Source organism: Pleurodeles waltl, chromosome 7, assembly GCF_031143425.1.
Source record: "Pleurodeles waltl isolate 20211129_DDA chromosome 7, aPleWal1.hap1.20221129, whole genome shotgun sequence".
NCBI lineage: Eukaryota > Metazoa > Chordata > Amphibia > Caudata > Salamandridae > Pleurodeles > Pleurodeles waltl.
This window is the reverse complement of record NC_090446.1, coordinates 556859952-556880483: the sequence shown is the minus strand read 5'-3', so window position 1 is coordinate 556880483 and position 20532 is coordinate 556859952. Positions and strand designations below refer to the sequence as shown.

The window sequence follows — 20532 nt, the reverse complement described above, 5'->3', positions numbered from 1 at the left end:
CTAAGTAACTTAGCACCCAACCTTTAGCAGGTAAAGGTTAGACATATAGGTGACTTATAACTTACTTAAGTGCAGTGGTAAATGGCTGTGAAATAACGTGGACGTTATTTCACTCAGGCTGCAAGGGCAGGCCTGTGTAAGAATTGTCAGAGCTCCCTATGGGTGGCAAAAGAAATGCTGCAGCCCATAGGGATCTCCTGGAACCCCAATACCCTGGGTACCTCAGTACCATATACTAGGGAATCATAAGGGTGTTCCAGCATGCCAATGTAAATTGGTGAAATTGGTCACTAGCCTGTTAGTGACAATTTGGAAAGAAATGAGAGAGCATAACCACTGAGGTTCTGGATAGCAGAGCTTCAGTGAGACAGTTAGTCATAACACAGGTAACACATACAGGGTACACTTATGAGCACTGGGGCCCTGGCTGGCAGGGTCCCAGTGACACATACAACTAAAACAACATATATACAGTGAAATATGGGGGTAACATGCCAGACAAGATGGTACTTTCCTACAATATGTGATGTCAATGCAGTCCCAGTCCACTGTATACTCTGAGTACAAAATGTAATGGTTGGCACATGCCTGAGCATGTGTATGACACAGGGCCTAAATAAAAAGACATTTGTAGGTATGTAGACATGTATTGCCCACAGACATAACTATGTACTCCATCTGCTACTCACTAGCATACATACATACATGTTAACTCGTAGCACACATCTGCCAACATACATGTAGTCACAGTGTAGGACAAATGCACCTATGCACAAGATATGAGTGAGTCCCTACAGCCATGAATACACGTATTGGGTGCACATACCAATGACAGCACAATGAAATAATGCATAGTCTTGCACATGTAGCCAAAAATCATATACCACATAGTAGAACAGCCCATGTAGTATGTGAAATGAATCAGGGTTCATTCAAGAGCTACAATGGAAAAAATTACGCAATTCCGATATGCGTAAAATGACGCTAATGCATCAACACCACACTGCAACGTTGCGAAAATAAATGATGCCTGAGTGGCAATTCAACGTTACCACTACTCTCAGTGCACCATGAAGAAAAATTGATGCATGACTCTCATGCGTCCAAAAAACCCACCATGTTGCTAAAAAGGTGACGCACAAACCCAGGAAGTGATGTACAAGGATATCTATGCAGCTTATATAGACTTCTCCACAGCATTTGATAAAGTGGATTGAGTCTTGCTGTGGAGAAAGCTCTCTAAATTGGGTATTCCAGGTACCATATTAGATCTAGTTATCTCACTCCACTCTTCCACCATGTGTAGAGTCCTTATAGGTGGCGATAGGGGTCTTTCTCAGAAAACACCCACCCTAAATGGGCTAAATCAAGGGTGTCTGTTAGCCCCACTACCTTTCTCTTTATATATTTCAGATCCATCTGGCCATCTAATGCAGAGCGAGGGTACCACCCCAACAATTGGTGGAAAATCTGTAGTTTGCTTATTATATGCGGACAACATAATCATTTTGGATCTTACTCTGAATGGGTTCAACAGTCATCTGCAGACATTGCAACAGTTTGCTGAAGCCCACCATTTAAATATTAACATTTCTAAAAGCAAAATCATGTGCTTTCATGGGAAGAAAAAACCTACATATGGTAATTTTACATGGTTTCTGGGAGTACAGAAGTAAGAAATTGTGAAATCATATACCTTTCTAGAGAAGATAGTGTGCAGGAACCTCAGTAATAAGGCCCATATTGAAAAAACATATAACCATAACCCAGTCTCAAGCAAAAGGTTTTGGCGCTCACTTCAGGGCAACAGGGAATAGACACTTTTCTAGTGTATGGTGCAATAATTCTGTAATCTGTGCTCTATGGGCTGGAGCAGATTGAGGTAGCTAATTTGGCTACCTGGATAGGATGGAAGCCTGCATCCTCAGAAATGTATCTCTTATTAACTCAGCAAGCCCAGTGACGGCCATAAGGTTGGAAATGGGCTTGAGAAGTGGTTTGTTCAAGGTTTGGCAGAGGTGGTACACTGGGTTGCTTGTCTTGCGAGAACCGAAAGTGAGTTATTAAGGTCCCTGATAAAGATAGAAATTTCAACTGATAATAAGGAAAAGTTTCTATCTGTAGAAACATTTCTTATGCTGTAAACATGTTATACCTGGACCATAACTTGGTATTTGCACTGACATTGCTGCAATTAAAAGCCAGTTTAAAGCAGGCTACATGGACCCTAATTTTTTGTTTAGACAGGGAGTCATGTTTTAAAAAGGGGCTTCCAGGATATAATAGATTCCATCTAAGTAAATAAAGTTCAACCTTATATTCCTTGAAATTTGCTGTATGGGGTGAGATGCTTTTTAATTCTGTTGCAGCAGGGTTTGCTCCTGCTTAATGACCATTTGGTTAAATGGTACGGTAATTCTGCTGAAGGTAATCATTGAGCAAATGGCCTCCAAGATCTGAATCATGCTCTTTTGGTCTGTCCAGCACTGTTGTTATATCAGCGTAATTGGCTGAGACCCATATGTTTACAATTATCGATACTCTCTGCTTCGGAGGTATTACACGTGCTTTATGCACCTCACAATGAAATGTTCTACTATAGAATTTTTCACTTTTTATTGTTTTTTTAAAACTGTAGTGTTAGCATATTTATATTTGTGTGTTTTTATGCTGTTATGGTTTTTATTTTTTTCTGAAGAATGTAATAATTATGCACTATTTTATCTCTCTTGAGAATAGGCCCCTGATTATGAACATGGTGGTAAACACGGCACCGCCGGCGGTGGCGGGTAACAACTGCCAACAGATGTGCAGTCCGAACCACCAAATAATGAACCAACTGAAACACAGGCATCCCGAAAACCACTCACCGCCAGCAGAGGAGTGCCGACAACGACCCAAAGGCTGACAGAAAGGCCCTACCGCCCATCAAATAATGAAGCACTAGACCGCCGTCAGTTCTGGGGCGGGAACCACCCCCACACAAAGCCAGGAGGAAATGAACCAAATATAAGGAAACACTCACCGGAGGCTCACACAACACTCCGAAGCAGACATGGAGAGAGAGTTGCAGATCATGCCAGCCCTACTTCTTGCCATATACCTCCACGACCGAGACCGCCGATGAAGATGACCAAGGTAAGTCCTGCAACCTACTAAACAAGGGAAGAAAGGGCACAGTTACATAACCACCCACTCCACCTACCCTGCAACGCTCCCACAACCCTTCACAGCAGCACAAGCCATACACCCAACACAAGGCAAATTCAACTTGCCCAAAGTACATACATGTGCCCAACAGCCCCAAACAATGAAACAAGAGACCACGGATCCAGAGTGTGCCTTAAACAAAACAGGCCACACATTAACCTTTATTCTGCTCACTGAGCAACAGAAGTGCATATAAGGACAATGGTTAGTCCATAGTTAAAGAAGTCCAATGGGCCACAATGGCCCCAGCTTGACTTCCACAAGTGCAACGGTACTCCATCTCATAGGGGCAACAATGGGGCATCCAGGTACCTCAGGGAACAGGGGGTGGTGGGGGTGGGGACTTACGACTGGGAGGAGGGGGCTTAGATTTACATTTGGAAGGTGGAGGGGGCTTGGGTTTTGTGACAGCAGCTGGTGGAGCAGACTTGGCCTGGGGTGCGGCAGATGTTCCTGGGCCAGCACGGCGTCTCTTCCTCACAGGGCAGGTAGCACAGGAATGGGAAGGGCAGACAGGGGCAGGCTGTGACGTGGGAGGAGTGGACAGGGCAAGGAGGTGGGCACGTTTAGGGACGAGACGGGGTGGGCCAGTGGGTTCAAATAGGTCTACACGGGATAGGAAATATTTTTTAGGTGTAATTAGGATGGACCTGGAGGAAGGCGTGGGAATGGAGGTAGAGAGAGTGGTCGTGACAGGTGTAGGTGTGCGTGACGTGGGTGCAGGTGACTGGATAGTATGCTGAGGTGTGGTGGCTGTGTGATGGGTGGGTGTTTTGTTGCGTTTGAGTGTCTTGGGGGGGATGGACACAGTGGGACAAGACAGGCTGCCAGTGTAAATGGATGTTGTCTGGGTGTCTGCAAGTCTGGTGAGTGTGCTGCATATGTCAACTAAAGTCGTTGTGGTGATTGCAGGTTTGGTGTCTGGGGTGCATGAATGGATGTTTGCTATTGTGGTGACTGCAGGAATAAGGTCAGCAACATTGAATGAGGGTGCAGTGCCTGTGGGTGTGCATGTACAGGGAACAGACAGGGATGCGGAAGAGGTTGACAAACTGGGGGAGTGGATGTTGGTGTGTGTGCATGTGTATGTTGGCTGTGTGTATGCCTCTGGTAGGAGGTGTGGTGCTTGTGTGTTGAGGTGTGTGCCTGCATGTCAGAATGTGTGGTTTGGACGGGTGAAGGGAGTGGGGTGCTGGAAGGGGTAGAGGTGGTTGGAGGGGGGACGGAATGACCAGGGACAATGGCTGCCATCAAAGAGGAGGCCAGAGCCTGAAAAGATCTCTGTAGGCCAGACATGGCACCGTGAATGCCATCCAGATAGGCATTGGTCTGCTCCACCTCTGATGCTAGCCCCTGGATGGCAATGATGATGGTTGTCTGCCCGACAGCGATGGTTTTCAGGAGGTCAATAGCCTCCTCCGTGAGGGCAGCAGGGCTGACTGGGGCAGGAGACGAGGTGCATGGGGTGAAGGAGACACCCTCCCTTCTGGGTGAGCGGGCATGGGAAACTCGGTGGGGAGCAACTGGGAGGGCGGTGATGGAATGGGGGTGGCAGAAGACGACAGATTAGGGGTGGGCCCACTAGGGTCCGCCACCGCCAGGGAGCTCCCATCAGAGGAAGTATCGGAGTCTCTACCTCCAGTGGTAGTTGCCTTCCCCGTCGTACTCCCCTCGCCCTCCAACCCACTGGTCCCCTTGGCGTCGGATGACTCTGCCTCCGAGGATCTGTGGGCCGCTGCCTCCCCATTCGCCGGTGCCTCAGCTCCCTCGCCAGATGATGCTGATATACTCAGACAACACAAGAGAACGGGGATGGGGAGACAAAACAGGAGAGACACTTGTAAATAGCTGAATGGAGGTACAGAACTGGTTCACACATACACCCACCCTGAAAATATTCTACCACGCAGCACCTACCGCTATACACCTGGCTATGCCCCTGACTAGTGGCCAGAACCCTGCTCTACAGTCATTACCCACAGCCTGATGTACTGAAGACTTGACCCTTACACCCCTACTCCCGACTGGGGCCATTATGTAGCTGGCCATCAGTCAGAGTCCCTGCCACTAGACAGCATAAATATGAATGCACAAACACACATCCATCGTGGAGCCAAAATATGGTATATATACTCACCCCCTTGTGACTGCTGTGCAGCCGTCAAGCGCCCATCCAGGTCCGGGTACACCACCACTAGGATGCGTTGCATAACGGGTGGGTCAATGCCCGACGGGCACTCCTTCCTCGTTGGGAGGACTTCCCCAGCTGGGCCTCACAGATCTTCCTCTCCCAGCGCCGCAGGTCCTCCCACCTCACTGCAGTGGGTGCTCCGTCAGTTCTAGACCATCAGGGTCCGCACCTCCTTGGCGATGGCATGCCAAAGTCCCCTCTTCTGGTGGGCGCTTACCTATAAGGGACACACAGAAAAAGTAACACCGAGGTCAGACAATGGCCAATAATATTCAGTTGGCTATACGTCCACTATGGGACAGATATTTCAAACAGCCTAACAGCACATACACACGCAGCATGTCAAAACCCCTGGACTAAACAGTGTCACACGTGCACACATGTATGCAGCCATCTACCACAATTACACCCATCCATGTCCCCTAATCCTCCTACTCACCTGTGCCTCCGGCCGACCGTAGAGCTTGGCATACAGAGGCAGGACCCCGTCCACGAGCTTCTCCAATTCCTTGTTGGTGAAGGCCGGGGACCTTTCCCCTGCAACACATGCCATTTCCATGACCAGAGGCAGGACACAGCAATACACTCAGTGGAGTACCTGCATGCACGAGATCTGGGAGTCAAGTGAAGTTGGGGCGACCAGTTTGCGTATGCACCGCAGCGGTGTGCACCATCACCGCCGATCATGATATGCTAAGAATGCCCATTGACAACCATGTTAACCAATGAATTTGTGCACGGTGGTAAACACCGCCTTACGCTATTACGTCAACCGCTAGCAGTATAAGCTCACTTCCACCATGACACTTCTGGATTACAGGGGTCAGACATTTTGGCCTTAACTACACAGTTGTAAAACCCTCATCAGCACAATGCAGGCCCTATTGTCTCCTAAGCACCCATAGGCAAAAACAATATACATTACCTCACCTGAACAGTCCTGATATATCATTGTGGTCATGTTGCTGTAATGTCACACATACTAAGCATTTGTCTTGTCAACAATCATGCCAGCAGTGCTGAATGAGAAACAATGTGTGCAGATGTATGTGTGTCCTCACATGTGTTTTTACCTCCTCCTAGGTACAGACCCTTGTGGCGAGGGAGGGCCCCATCGGTGTACAGACCACTTGTTGATTTGTGGGCCATTGTGGAGCGTACCATTATTATTAATTACAGACTCACTCGTGCTACTATTCATGAACTTTGTGCATTACTGGATCCAGCACTGAGACCGGCTAATCTAAATCAGCATGCCATCCCTTCTGAAGTACAGGTGCTCTCTGTACTCCATTTCCTGGCCACGGGCTCATTTCAAGTGACAGTGGGCATGGGTGCAGGTTTTTCACAGCCAATGTTTAGCAATATACTCTCCAGATTCCTGAATGCATTTGTATGACACCTGCAGTCCTATGTGAGGTGTCCCCAAAGTGCTGACCTCCCTGCCATCAAGTCGGACTTCTATGTCTTTGCCAACATACCCCATGTGATAGATGCCATTGATGGCACCCAAATAGCTATCATCCCCCCAAGAGTCAGTGAACAGGTGTACAGAAACAGAAAGAATTTTCATTCCATGAACATTCAATTGGTGTGTACTGCAGACCAGTACATCTCACATGTGAATGCCATGTTCCCTGGATCAGTCCATGATTCCTTTGTACTAAGGAACATTGGTGTGCCACACAAGATGGAACAACTACAAGGGGATAGGGGATGGATCATAGGTAGGTGTTTCTGACACTTATTGCCACATAGCAGACAGTCAGGCTGTCTGCCACTGAAGGTTGTCATTGACAGTCCTGTTTTGCACCATTTTTTAGGTGATTCTGGCTACCCCAACATGCGTTGGCTCCTGACACCATTGAGGAATCCTGGAACAGATGCAGAGAGGAATTACAATGAGGCCGATGGACGTACTAGGAGGGTAATAGAGCGCACAATAGGTCTCCTGAAGGCTAGATTTAGTTGCCTACATATCTCTGGCTGTTCCCTGGCCTATGGGCCTGAAAAGGTGTGTAGTTTAGTGGTGGCCTGCTGCATGGTGCACAACGTGGCTGTGAGGAATTCTATCCCCCTCTTGGAGGAGGAGGGTGCTGTATATCCAGACCAACTTCCTCAGAGAGGGAATGAGAGTGATAGTGATGATGAGGAGGGGGAAGATGTAAATTCCAGGACCCAACTGATACAACTCTACTTCCAGTAACTATGTGGGACTATTCAATGAGATTGCAGTCTGTGCAGCATACAGTCAGTGTGCCTTTTCATCTAGAGGGGCGTTGGGTCAATAGTCATTGCCACTGTGACCAGGTCTGCAAAGGACAGGTAACATTATAGTATAATAGTTCAACACATCTGTAGGCACAACAACATGTTATGCGTGTGGTACATTTCCTGCTACTTAGATAATAATAAATGATTTATAACAGTTGCATCCATACTTCACTTTGTTTAAACATAATGACAGGGGACATTGTAAAAGGTGAACTGGTGTTTTATTTGGTGCAGGGATTACATAGTGCAGATTACAGTGATGGGAGTGGGCTACTGGTGGTTGTACAATATGGCAACATGGTTGCAGCATTTGTTGGCAGTAGTGGTATGTCCATCTATGTTTACAAGAGTTTGTTGTTGTTTTCACACGGTTTGACCATTGAGTCAGTGGGACACTTGGAGGGCAGTTCTTGCCAGAGTCACTTCTTTTAGGAGGCCTTGGTCTTGGTAGGTGTTCTAGTGCCATATGTGGGCCTGAGGGACCGTTTGGGTGCCTGGTGTTGGCGTGTATGGGTTGAGATGCACGTCTCCTGTGTGTCCTGAGAGGGTGGAACATGTCCAGTTGCTGCTGATGCTGTTGTTGTCCGGTCTGTAGCCTGGCCTGTAGTAGGGGCTTCCTGGTCTGTGTGGGCCTCAGGCTGTGTTGGGACAAGGTGCAGCAGCGCACCTGCTATGCTGGCCATTGTGGCATTGTGCAGTTTCCACAGCTCCATGGCCTCTTGGTGGTGTGCTAGCTTCATCCTTTGACTCTGCTCCAGGGTGGATACTATCTGGGCCAATCTGTCCTGGGTATGGTGATATGCTCCCAGGACATCAGAGATCACGTCCTGGGCTGCAGCATCAATCCTGTGGCCTCCTCCCTGGGCCACTGATGCCCTCCCACTGGGCCTAGCCCCCTGTGCCTGTGTCCCCTGCACAGGTCTGGCGGTACCACTTGTACTGGGGCCATCGTCTTCCTGCCTGTTGGCAGGGCGTGACTGTGGCCTCTGTCCATGTGTTCCACCAGTCTGTGGCCTGGATACACAGGTGTGGGGATGGTTGCCCTGGGCTGATGTTGTTGGCTGGGTGGTAGGGGTATCAGTGGTGTCCTGGGTGGGGCTGCTGGATGATGACAGTCCAGGACTGTGTGAGGGGCTAGGGTAATCCTCAATGTCCAGGGTTCCAACCCCAGTGTCCTGGGAGGTGCCTCTGTCTCCCTGTGGGGCAAAGCCACTCCTTATCCTGTCCGTGAGGGTGGCATGGGTGGTGGTGCCCGTGGGGGGAATAGACATGTCTGTTACAATTGCAAGACCAGATGGGGTGCACAGGACTGGACAGTTTTGTGCAGGTTTTCACACTTTGGGGCCATGCATGGTGCTTTTGTGAGGTTTGCATTGCATTTTGCTTTGGATGTGGAGGTGCATTGTGGGTGCTGTAGGCCACTGTGATTCCTTGCAGGGGTGGGTGGCTGTGCACAGGGGGAGGGATGTGGGCCTGTTAGTGGGTTTGTGGGCATGCAGGGGGACTGCATGTAGTGATTGTGGCCTGGCTGGGGTAGTCGTCCTGGTGGGTGTTGGAGGGGTGAGGTGGTGGGGTGGTGCATGCATTACAGGTATGACGGATATGGGGTAAATGTAGATGACTTACCCGAGTCCATTCCGCCAGTGAGTCCAGTGAGTTCCTCAGGGTGCAGGATGGCCAGTACCTTTTCCTCCCAGTCAGTGTAGTCGGGTGGTGTTGGTGGAGGTCCTCCCCCAGCCTCCTGGACTGCCATGTGGGGCCTGGATGCCATCGACCTGACCTTCCCACGCAGGTCATTCCATCTCTTGCGGATGTCGTCCCTTGTGCATGGATGGTGTCCCACTGCATTGACCTTGTTGACTATTGTCTGCCATAGCTCCATCTTCCTGGCGATTGGTGTGGGCTGGACCTGTGCCCAAATAATTGTGGCTCGACCTTCAGTGTCTCATCCACCATGGTCCTTAGCTCCCTTTCTGTGAAGCAGGGGTGTTTGTGGGATGCCATGGTGTGTGTTGTGAATGGTGTCTTGTGTGGATCTAGGTGAGAGTGCTGTTGTGTGGTTGGGTGTGTGAGTCGTGTGACGTGGCGTTCAGTTTCTGCTTGTTGTGTTGTCCGTCTGGCTTCTCCTATTGGCGATGCAAAGGATTGTGGGGTGTGTCTGTGAGTGTTTTATAGTGTTGTGGATGTGTGTCAGGTGTGTGGGTTTCAAACTTGCCAATGTATGCATTTCTTACTGTTGGGTCCACTTGCCGCCCGTGACGGTCTGTACCGCCAATGGTCGTTCGGCTTCCAAAGACCGTCGTGGTGATTTGTGCTTCCTTATTTGGAGGGTGGGGTGTTTGTGTGCCCGGCAGTGGCGGGTGGGAGGTCCAGCATTTCTGCCGAAAAGTTCCTGGCGGTGACTGGTGGCAGGGAGATTTTTGTCGGTTTCTGATTTTTGCATCATTAAATGGCGAGTTTCTGTTCACTGCCAATGGCGGTCTTCTATTCGCCATCACCACGGCGATCGACGGTGTTTACCGCCGTGTTCATAATGAGGGCCCATGTATTTTGTGTACTTGTTTTATGTGGATTTCCTTTGGAGTTCTGTACCATAAATAAAATAACCTTGAGAAACTTGAAAAACTTACTTGAGAGCAGCTGACACCCAGAGCAAAGAAGTGACTTGACTGTCAAATGGGTTGATGAGAATGCTTGTTTTACTTGACCCTACATTTGAAATATCTTACACAGGCTACAATAGTTATCATTTGGTAAAAAATATGGCAAAAAAAGCCAATGTATTTTGTGCAGTCAGTTTACCTCTGACTATGACCAAGCTGCTTTATTTTGAAAATAAATAAATACAAATTATAGCTTCTGCTTTAAGGGTTTAGCAGATAATTAAAAGCTACTAAGCTTGCAGGTCTGGCAATATTTTTAAGGTTTTTCGAGGCCTGCTAGTGCGTTGTATATCCACTCGCCTTGTGTAATAAACTTCTTTTTCAGACGTTTTACAGCAGTTTTAAAGCTTTTCATTCAATTTTGGTTCTCAAAAGTGGGTCATTTGTGATATTTATTTCTCTCCATGGGTGTCAATGCTTGGCTTTATCTGAGAAGTGTCACTTAAAGTGTCACACATTAGACAGTGGAATGTCACTCATATGCATGGTTAAATAATGGATACATCACACATAAGCAGTCTGAAAACTTGGCAGCTATGAAAGGGTGAACTGGCAATGCTTTAGAAGCCGTGCTTGTCATGTGAAGAGTTAAAAAATATACTTCATCTGCTGCTGAACAGGATCACACTGTGCGAAGCCTGGGGTCTTTTGTGTGCATCATGAGGAAACGAGCTGTAAGTATGTCTTTAGCCCGTTGTTGGCAGTGGCGAAGTTGTCCCCGTGGTGAAGTAAAGCTGCTTCACACACAGCGCTTGTATTCTCGTGTCACGTTGTGCTTGTGTGAAACAAATGATTGGGGCTGGTCCCTGCTCGGTACAGCAGCAGCTGCTGCCCTGGTTGCAGGCGATCTGCCCCTTGCCGGGATGCCACATTGCAGCTCGGTGATGGACGACAAAGAAAGCATCTAGTGGTCGTGGGCATCCTCAGCACATTGCTTTGGCTCTGAAGCCGTGTCTACTATTTTCTGATTCGGCGTTACTTTGACCGCATTTTCAGCATCCAGGAGTTTAGTGAGGGAGTCCGGCAGGCCTTCAGTATTGTTCCTAATCTGCTGTCTTAGTGTAAATTTGATGCAACAAAAAACTTGTAGTTGATGGGATACTACAGGGTTAAAGGCAAAATTTTCTGCTCATCCCTATAGCCACAAGAGGGCTGCAGAATCAAATACCATCATGTACTTGACACCTGGAGACGTGGGCATTTACTATATATGATGATAATGGCAGAAAGTTTGTTAGTATTTTGATGTCTTTTTGGTATCTCATTAGTGACAACCTTTCAGAGGAAAGCTCAGACGAGCTAAAAGTTTTTCAGTTTGTTTTAGGAGATGACACCCCAAAGGACTCCAAATGCCTACTTACAGCAAATTATGAATTTCAAAGAGAATTCGTAAAAGGGATTGAACCTGACTGGATCATTACACACACCGAACATTCAAAGGTATTAGACTGAATTTCCTACCAGACATTGTAGCAGTGCTTAATTTGTGCTTGTTGTTTCCGGTGCTGAGCACCGCCACTTATTTGTGAGGGCCCGTGCTTACTCTTATGCCTCAAGCAATTGCTGCGAGCAAAAGACTCATATGAGAAAGACGGAAGAAGGAAAAACTCAAAAGCGTCATAAAGGGAGAAAGTAGAAAGTTGCAGGATGAGCTGAGGGGACAGGGGGTGGCCGTAAATGGATTGAAGAGGCCCGAGATGGCTTCAGGATTACGCAGTCTCAGTATTCAGTGCTGGCAGATTTCATTACAGCAGTCTCGTGTTTAAGAGAAGGGCTTTGAGCACCGGCACCTCTTTATTTACAAATTAAGCACTGCATTGTAGTGATAGCTGGCCATAGGTGGTGTGTTTAACATATGGACTAAATATGATATATTACCATGTCTTTAGCTACGTTTTCTTGTATGGACCTTTATCTCTTTTAACTATTTGGATTTTTGAACAGTGCCCACCTGTGTTTTGCAGTGTTCATCTGCCAAACAAATTAAAGGCCATTTCTGTATAAGCATCTTCAGTTGGTTGAAACTTTCAATTTTAGAACGTTTGGTTTAAACTGATTTTCTATTCATGATGGTAATATGTCCATTGACATTTATTTATTTTTCCCACATCCACACACTCACACACAGACCAACACAGGCACTTACACAGCCAAAAACACACACATACGGCCATTTACACCCCCACTCACAGACCCACAGCCACTTACACACCCACTCACACGCCCATACAACAAAACCACTTAAACACTCCCTCACAACCCATACAGCCACTTACACACCACTCAGAGACCCACACAGCCACTTACAGACCCACTCATACATCTATCCATCACACACTCACATGTCCAATTACACACCCACATACACACCCATACACTCACACACACCCTCAGATACCCAGAAAACCATTCACACACCCATACCGACACTCCCACACCCAGTCACACATCCATACAGTCACTCACACACCCATACAGTCACTGATACATCCACTCAGAGGCCCAGAGAACCACACACATCCACTAACAGACCCAAAATACAGCCACTCACACACCCACTGAGACACCAATACAGCCATTCACACAACCAGAGACCCAGAAACTACTTACACACCCATTTACACACTCATAGAGCCACTTACAGAAACAGAGAACCTCTCATACACCCACACACAGACCCACTGGTTGGCCCTGCGGCCAAACCATGTGCGTGCCGGCGGTTGGATTAACGTAAGTTAATTAAATATTACTTTATGCTTAAAAAACCCTAGAAAAAAAACAACGGTTCCAGAGAAATAATTGCTAGGAAAAAAGATTAGAAAACTGTAGAAAGTCACTGTAAAAAAACAAAGGCTACAGGGACGTTATAGTTAGAAAATAAAATGAAAAAACCTTAGAAATTCACTAAACAAAACAAAGGTTACAGGGACGTTATAGTTAGGTTCTGATATTACACATAAAACCACGGAAAATCAGCAGTAATAGTTATATTTATCTCAAGAAAGCATCCCTTGTGCCCTAAGGTAATTATAACTTGCATCCTCGCCATGGACCACACATATTACATCAGTCATGACATCTTCTATGACATCATTGCTTATATCAATGCAACATTTGCATTAAAATTATTGATGAGCAACTGTTCATGCGGGAGCATGAGTCTTAGTTACTTTAGGACATGAGCTATAGTTTCTTGTGATAACTATAACTATAACTGCTGAATCTCTATGGTTTGATGGGGCAGATTTATGAAAAGTAGCGCTGCACTCTCCCAGCTCCACTCAGACCCTCAAGCACCCACTCACAGACCCACTCAGACACTCACACACCCTCCCACAGACCCACTCAGACTCTCACACACACACACTCACAGACACCCAAGCCCCAGGGACCACCACCTCCCTGGGGCTAGTTTATATTGGAGGGGCCATATGGCCCCCCTCAAGGAGCCAATAATGGCTCTGGGGACCACCACCCCCCAGAGCTGGCTCCTGCTATTTCCCGGGGTGCTTACCCCCTGGACATAGCTGTTTGCTTTTCCTTGGTGGGAGCTGACAGCTCCCATCAAGCAAAAGCAAACAAAGTCCACTTTCTGACAGCAGGAGCTAGCAAACAGCTCCTGCTGGCAGAAAGCAGAGTTTTCATCTGTTTCCCTACATGCAAATACGTGTGCAGGGAAACAGGTGAAAACATTGCTCCCACAAGTAGGGGGCTGCTAATTAAAGCAGCTCCCTGCTTCTGGGAGCAATGCCAGCCCCGCAGGAGGCGGGGAGCTGGCTAGGACTACATGGGCCTTGAGGCTCTCCCCACGGTTCCATCATTTCTCTCTCTCTTCCATCCCATGTTGGGATGGAAGAGAGAGAGATTGTCATTGCAATGGTCTCTGCATGCAGAGACGTCAAAGAGTAAGACTAGCAAGATTTTTGGTATGAACATTATAGTTATGTTTGGATGCAGAGTGGAACACAGGAACTTCTGGGCTAATGGTCAAGGTGTGATGCTGTCACTCAGTAGGCTGAAGGTTCAAATCCTAGTATCGCTTGGCAGTGTGTTGGTTTATTTACTAGTGTTTTGAAACATATCATTGTAAGTATATCATTCATCAAAGCCTAAACAACTCTATATCTCGCTCCCTCTCACTCTCTCTCTCTCTTATTTTCTATTTTTCAATCTCTTTCTCCCACTCACACACCCACTCAGACCCTTACACATCCACTCACAGACCCATTCAAACACTGATATTCCCACTCACAGACCCACTTAGATTCTTATGCACCCACTCACAAGCCCCACTCAGACTCTCACAGCCCCACTCAGATCCTCACAAATCCAATCACAGACCCACTCAAACACTCACGCACCCATTTGGACCCTTGTGCACCCACTCACAGCCACACTCAGACCCTAACACACCCACTCACAGACCCACTCAGACACTCATGCACCCACTCACAGACCCACTCAGACTCTCACACAACTACTCACAGCTCCACTCAGACCCTCAAGCACCCACTAACAGACCCACACAGACACTGACACACCCACTCACAGACCCACAAAGACACTGATGCACCCACTCTCACACCCAAGCACTCTCACAACCACTCTTAAACCCAGATGCACCCTCCCAAACCTATACTCACACCTAGAAAGACAGGCCTCAGCCAAGACCTGCCATGCACGTCCAAAGGCTGTGCGCGGTGTGGGTAGTTATAGGGGTTGGCCACATAGCCTAGCAACAGGTCAGGTGCTGAGGCCAACCCTCTCTGTACCAGAGGTGGGCGAAGAATTATGCTCCGCCAGCAGAGTTCACAGAATTTCCCCCACTCCGCCCCCAGTTCTGAAAAACTCTGCAATGTGAGGCGAAGCAGAGTTTTTTCTCTTGCCAGCGCTTGCCAACGTTAAGTTGGTGAGCAAGAGAAATTGCTAAGTTGGCGAGCGCAAGTGAGATTTCTGAATGCGAGCGGTCACGGTTGACCGCGACCGCTTGCAATGAGAAAGCTGCTGCTCGCATTGATGAAACTGCAACTTGAGTACAAAATCTACTCGAGCTGCAGAAAGAAGCCAACTGACACTCCACATGATGCCATTCATGATGAATTTACAGCACGGGAAAAACTCCTGGTGCTGAAAATCAGCATGAACCGTGCAACTTACCCAAACTCCGCCTCTCCCGGAACTCTGCGTAGCGCAGCTAAGTTTTTTGGCACTTCGGGTAGTTTTGCATAGCAGAACTAACAAACTCTGCCTTGGCCTATGCTGCACACGGCCAAAGGCCATGTGCACCATGGGGTTCAGTGGTTATAGGGGTTGGCCGTAGGGCCTGGCTTTAGGCCAGGCCTGTAGGACAACCCCTACTGCGCATGGCTGAGTTATTATAGCGGTTGGCTGCCAGCCCTGCGACCAAGCCCTGCTGCACACAGTTGATGGTGGTTGGATTAGTGTATTGTAATTAAATATACTTTATGTTTAGAAAACCATAGAAATTTGCTGCAAAAACCAAAGGTTACAGGGACATATTGGTTAGGAAATAGAATTTAAAAAAGCATAGAAATTCAATTAAAAACAGAAGGTTAGGGATACGTTATAATTAGGCTCACATTCTAAACATACAAAACCATAGAAGTTCACCTGTTATAGATGGAGTTATCTCAAGTAACTATAACTCATGCCCTAAGGTAATTATAACTCGCGCACTTGCCATGCACTGCTAATTACACCACAAATTACGGCACTTGTGACACCTTTGATAACATCATTGCTAATAGCGATGTAATATTTGCAGCAAAAGTTTTGATGAAAAAACTGTGCATGGCAAGAAAGCAAAGATCGTGGATGCCCTTTCTTGGCATACACATAATACAAAAATCAGCGGAGGTTCTTCCTAATGGGCTGAGGGGCCATGTCCCCTCACCTTTTGGCCATGATAAAGAATGTCTGGCAGGCTGAGCAAAGGTCAGCCTGATAGACACTCTTTATATTCAGGTCAGGTGCTAGACATGCTCTACATTTTTGCCAGGCTGAAGAAGCCACAGCTCCTGTGGGCATGAAATCTTCAACCTGCCAAAGCACCTCAAGGTCCTCCCCTCGTGATGAGGGAGAGCATCACTGATTGACTCAACCCTGGGTGCTTCAGTTTTAAGCCCTGAAGTACCCAGGGCCAAATGTCAATCAGTGACACCTTATTACAGAGTGGGATAGGGTCAGCAGTGTCACTGACCCCATCACTCTCTGTGATGAGTGAGAGAAGGCAACAGTCCCAGCCCTACTGGGATCTGAGAGACAGACCGCTGTGTATATAGGTAACTATGATTTTATTTTGAATGTTTGGTGGGGGCGTGCATAAATACTTGGGAGTTAGTGTTGTGAATTGATGTATATGTGTGTGTGTGCATGCATGAGTATGAATGAGTGTTTGTGTGCATTTGTGCAGTGACCATGCCCCTCCCTGCTAAAAGTAGGGGCCACGATTGACAAAAATATGTGTAAAAGCAATATGTAGAATGGCTTGGCTTTGCAACAAATTGTAGATGCAGGGCCCTCTAAAAAGGTAAATAAATAAACAGCATGGGTATGTGTGGGTGGGCAATGGATCAGCTGGGGGAACAACTGAACACTGCTAAGAACCAGCGTATAAAGGAATGGCGAACAGGGTGTTATGGTGGAGCAACAGAGGACATGGGTGCGGGATGGTAAAATTAAAGGAAAAAAAGCCAGGCGGGATGGTGAGGGAAGGGGAAGTAACAGACAGACTGGTGTAAGTAACAGGCAGAATGTGACAAGGTGGTGTTGTGACCTGGAAGCAGCACACAGGGCAGAGAGCAAGAAAACATATGCTTCCATGGAGTGCTTAAAGGAAACAAAAAAAAACTTTTGCCTATCAGCAGTGGAATTATAAAAGTCATCCATTGAAAAAGGTAGTAAGCAATCAATGCTCCAGGGAACAGCCAAACAAATGAAGAGGAATGTAAGCTATCACATAAGCAAGCAAAATAATAGAAACTAATGATAAGCAAGGGAGTGCCCCTAAGCACACTATAAATATCGTTATTGTACACAATAGGTGCTGCAACAAAAAGCAGCTAAATTGGTCTGTATGTGAGATCTAAAATGTGTAAATATGTCAGCAGTCTTTCCATCACATGAGAACTTAATGTGTGCACTTCCAGTTTTACAACCACATACAGAAGTAATTGACCTGAAACACATAAATAATAAGTAAGCAGTACGCATAAGTAATAATCTCCTTCTCACTCTGGCCAGTAAGGGGAAGACAGTTTGTAATCCCATAAAGCTTTTATTTTCTGTAGATGTCAACTGAAGACGGCGTCCTAATAGCCTTTGACATTTTCCAGTGAAAGGCCATATGATTTAAATGTGACTTGCTTTATCGAGACGTCTATGAATAGACATAAACACATTATCAATTTTACACACAGATGATTTTTTTTAAAACAATTTCATTAGGTTTGCTTCACACACTGTTGCCAGCTGAGTTCCACTGTGTAACAGATCATTTACACATAGGGGTGTAGTTCGAGGGGAGTATTCCTCAGTAGGAGCAGGAACAAACAATCCCCAATAATTATGACTCAAATTCAAGGTCCTCTACTACCAATTCCAAGCGCACTGATTCAATACCAACACTACTCAGCATTGTAAATGTTTTTTTCGGAACTGTACTTTCAAATTTTCTATCCTCGTCCATGACGCAGCAACAACATACATCACAATAGGTGTGATGTTCTAGACATAGACGTTTACCATAGGCCTTACAAACTGTTAAAAACTCGTAATCCATTCATAATTGACAGGGGAGTAGCAAATACCGTACAAAGGTGTTCTTTCCAATTTATTTTATCATTAAATTCTACCCTAAAGTATGTGTAAGTCTTCACTTTCGCTGACATAATTGTACCCAGTCACCTTGAACTGTTTGCTTTACTTTACCCCAAATCCTTTTTTTTGCTTTTGCTGGTATTTAGGACCAATTTGTTTGTATGACAATAATTTCTTACATCACAGAAACTATTGTTTATAAATACAACATTTACATGTCTGCTGCTCACAGTTGGAAATCCCTTTGCTTCTGATAGCGCACATGGAAGCCACCAAAGACAAAAAAAAACAATGCAAATAACCACCAGCAAAGCCACTAGATATGGTTTATATGTTACCATACTAGCGCATTGGAGCGAGACTCCAGGAAAGGAGCCTGCAGGATTGATATCAGAGTGCTTACGTTGAGAAGTACTTCGTCATGCAATTCAATGAAAGCAATTGAGTGGAAGCAAAGGGAAACACCCAAACAGTCTGTATCATTACCCCCGTCCCTCTCACGCCTTTCTTTCCTAACCAATGAGGCTCCCTGCCTCCCCCTAGAACCCTCCCTTCCCTTTTGAAAAGACCCCCCCACCACCTCCCTGTTCTTTTTGTCTAGCCCGCTAGACTTACCTTATCTTTCTCCTCCATGGCGGGGCCTCGTGTTGACTCTCAGCGAGCGCGGTGCTCCTCGCGGTGAGTTCCCCGGCGGTCGCTTCTTCCTGTGGCCGGCGGCGCTGCCTTGGAGATGTGCCTTTGGAGTCGGCTGACGGAGTCGGTCGGCTCTCTGGTGGCTGGGCCTGAGTCATGTGTCCCGAGTACTGTTGGTCCTCCAAAATCACGTTTTTTTGGTCAACTGGGGGAAGTCAGATTTGGTCCTTTCCCAAGATCTGGTTTTTCTCGGGGCCCGGTTTCTGACTCTTCAAGGCTTGGTGACTGTGTCAGAGAAACGGTTGTTGTGCCTCGTCACAGGTGTTGTCGATCTTGTCGCAGACTGCTCCCAGAGCCCTTCAGTGGTTGCGTCTGCAGGGTCATTTGGCGTCGGTGGTTTTTCTGGTACCTTGGTTGCAGTTTCATCTTCTTTGCCTGATGAACTGGTTTCTCGTTCGTTGGTCTCCGGTGTCGGTATCTCTTCGGACAAGGATTCCTGTGTCGGGGTTTGTTCGCAGGAAGTTGGGTTGGTGGCTGCTGCCAGCTCGTCTTCTATTGGGGGTGTCTTTGTCTCCTCCTCGGCCGGTGGTAGTGACGACCGATGCCAGCCTCTCTGGTTGGGGGGCTTGGCTGGGGTCGGCTCAGGTCCAGGGGTTTTGGTCGCCTCTGGAGGCCACACTCTCCTCGAATTGGCGGGAGTTGAAGGTGGTTCTTCTTGCTCTGGTTCATTTTTAGGAATCCCTGAAGGGATTGGATGTTCTTATCCGGACGGACAACTTGGTGACCAAGTCTTACGTGAACAGGCAGGGTGGGACCAGGTCGCGGTCGCTTTTTTCGCATTGCGAGGGACATTTTTGGTTGGGCTCAGGAGTGGGTTCTGTCTCTGTGAGCCACCTACATTTAGGGGGTGGTCAATGTTCAGACGGATCTTCTGAGCCGGGTCATTCCTTCGTCCCAGCTTTTCTCCCTCCGGTTGTCTCTGTTCCGTCGACTGGTTCGTATGTGGGGTCTTCCGGTGTTGGATGTGTTTGCCTTCCCAGAGAATGCGAAAGTGAGGCGCTTTTGCTTCCGGTTTCATTGTCATCAGGCTTGGGCGGTGGACGGGATGTCGTGTCCTTGGCCTCAGGATCTTCTGTACGCATTCCCGCCCTTCCAGTTGCTCTGTGCTTTTCTGGTGAGGGTATGTCTTCTGAAGGCCAGGGTTCTCTTGATCGCGCCACATTGGCCACAGGTGAATTGGTTTCCGTTGCTTCAGTTGATAGCCTCCGGTCACATGTGGACTCGCCCTCTCTGTCCCTCGCCTCTGGAGTTTCCTTGCCTCCCTCTGGGGTCGTTGCGGCGGTTGCACTTGACAGCTTGGAAGTTAAACTGCGGGGATTGACGAGCTTGGGGGTTCTGGGCACTTTGTAAACTTTTTTTCTCATGGCCATTACCTCAGCCCGCCGTTTTGGGGGAGTTGGGGGCTTTGGCCTGCTCTTTTCCTTTTTGTAAGGTTTTTCCAGATTGGGTTGTGCTTGTACCTGTTCCCTCGTTTGTTCCCAAAGTGAATTCGGCTTTCCATGCTCGGAAGGAGGTTATCCTGCCTGCTTTTTGTCCCGATCCTTCCTCGGCTGAGGAGGTTCGGTTGCATTCTTTGGATGTAGGGCTTTGTTGGAATATCTAGGGGTGGTTGCTCCTTTCCGGAAAGGTGATTCCCTGTTTGTTAATTTTGGTCCGGCTCAG

The 20532-nt window shown here is 47.4% G+C and overlaps 1 pseudogene; it reads left to right on the top strand.

Annotated features, from left to right (window-relative positions):
- Positions 1-11790, top strand: part of LOC138246929 (m-AAA protease-interacting protein 1, mitochondrial pseudogene) — a 42447-nt pseudogene extending 30657 nt beyond the window's left edge.
- Positions 11791-20532: the final 8742 nt, after the last annotated feature.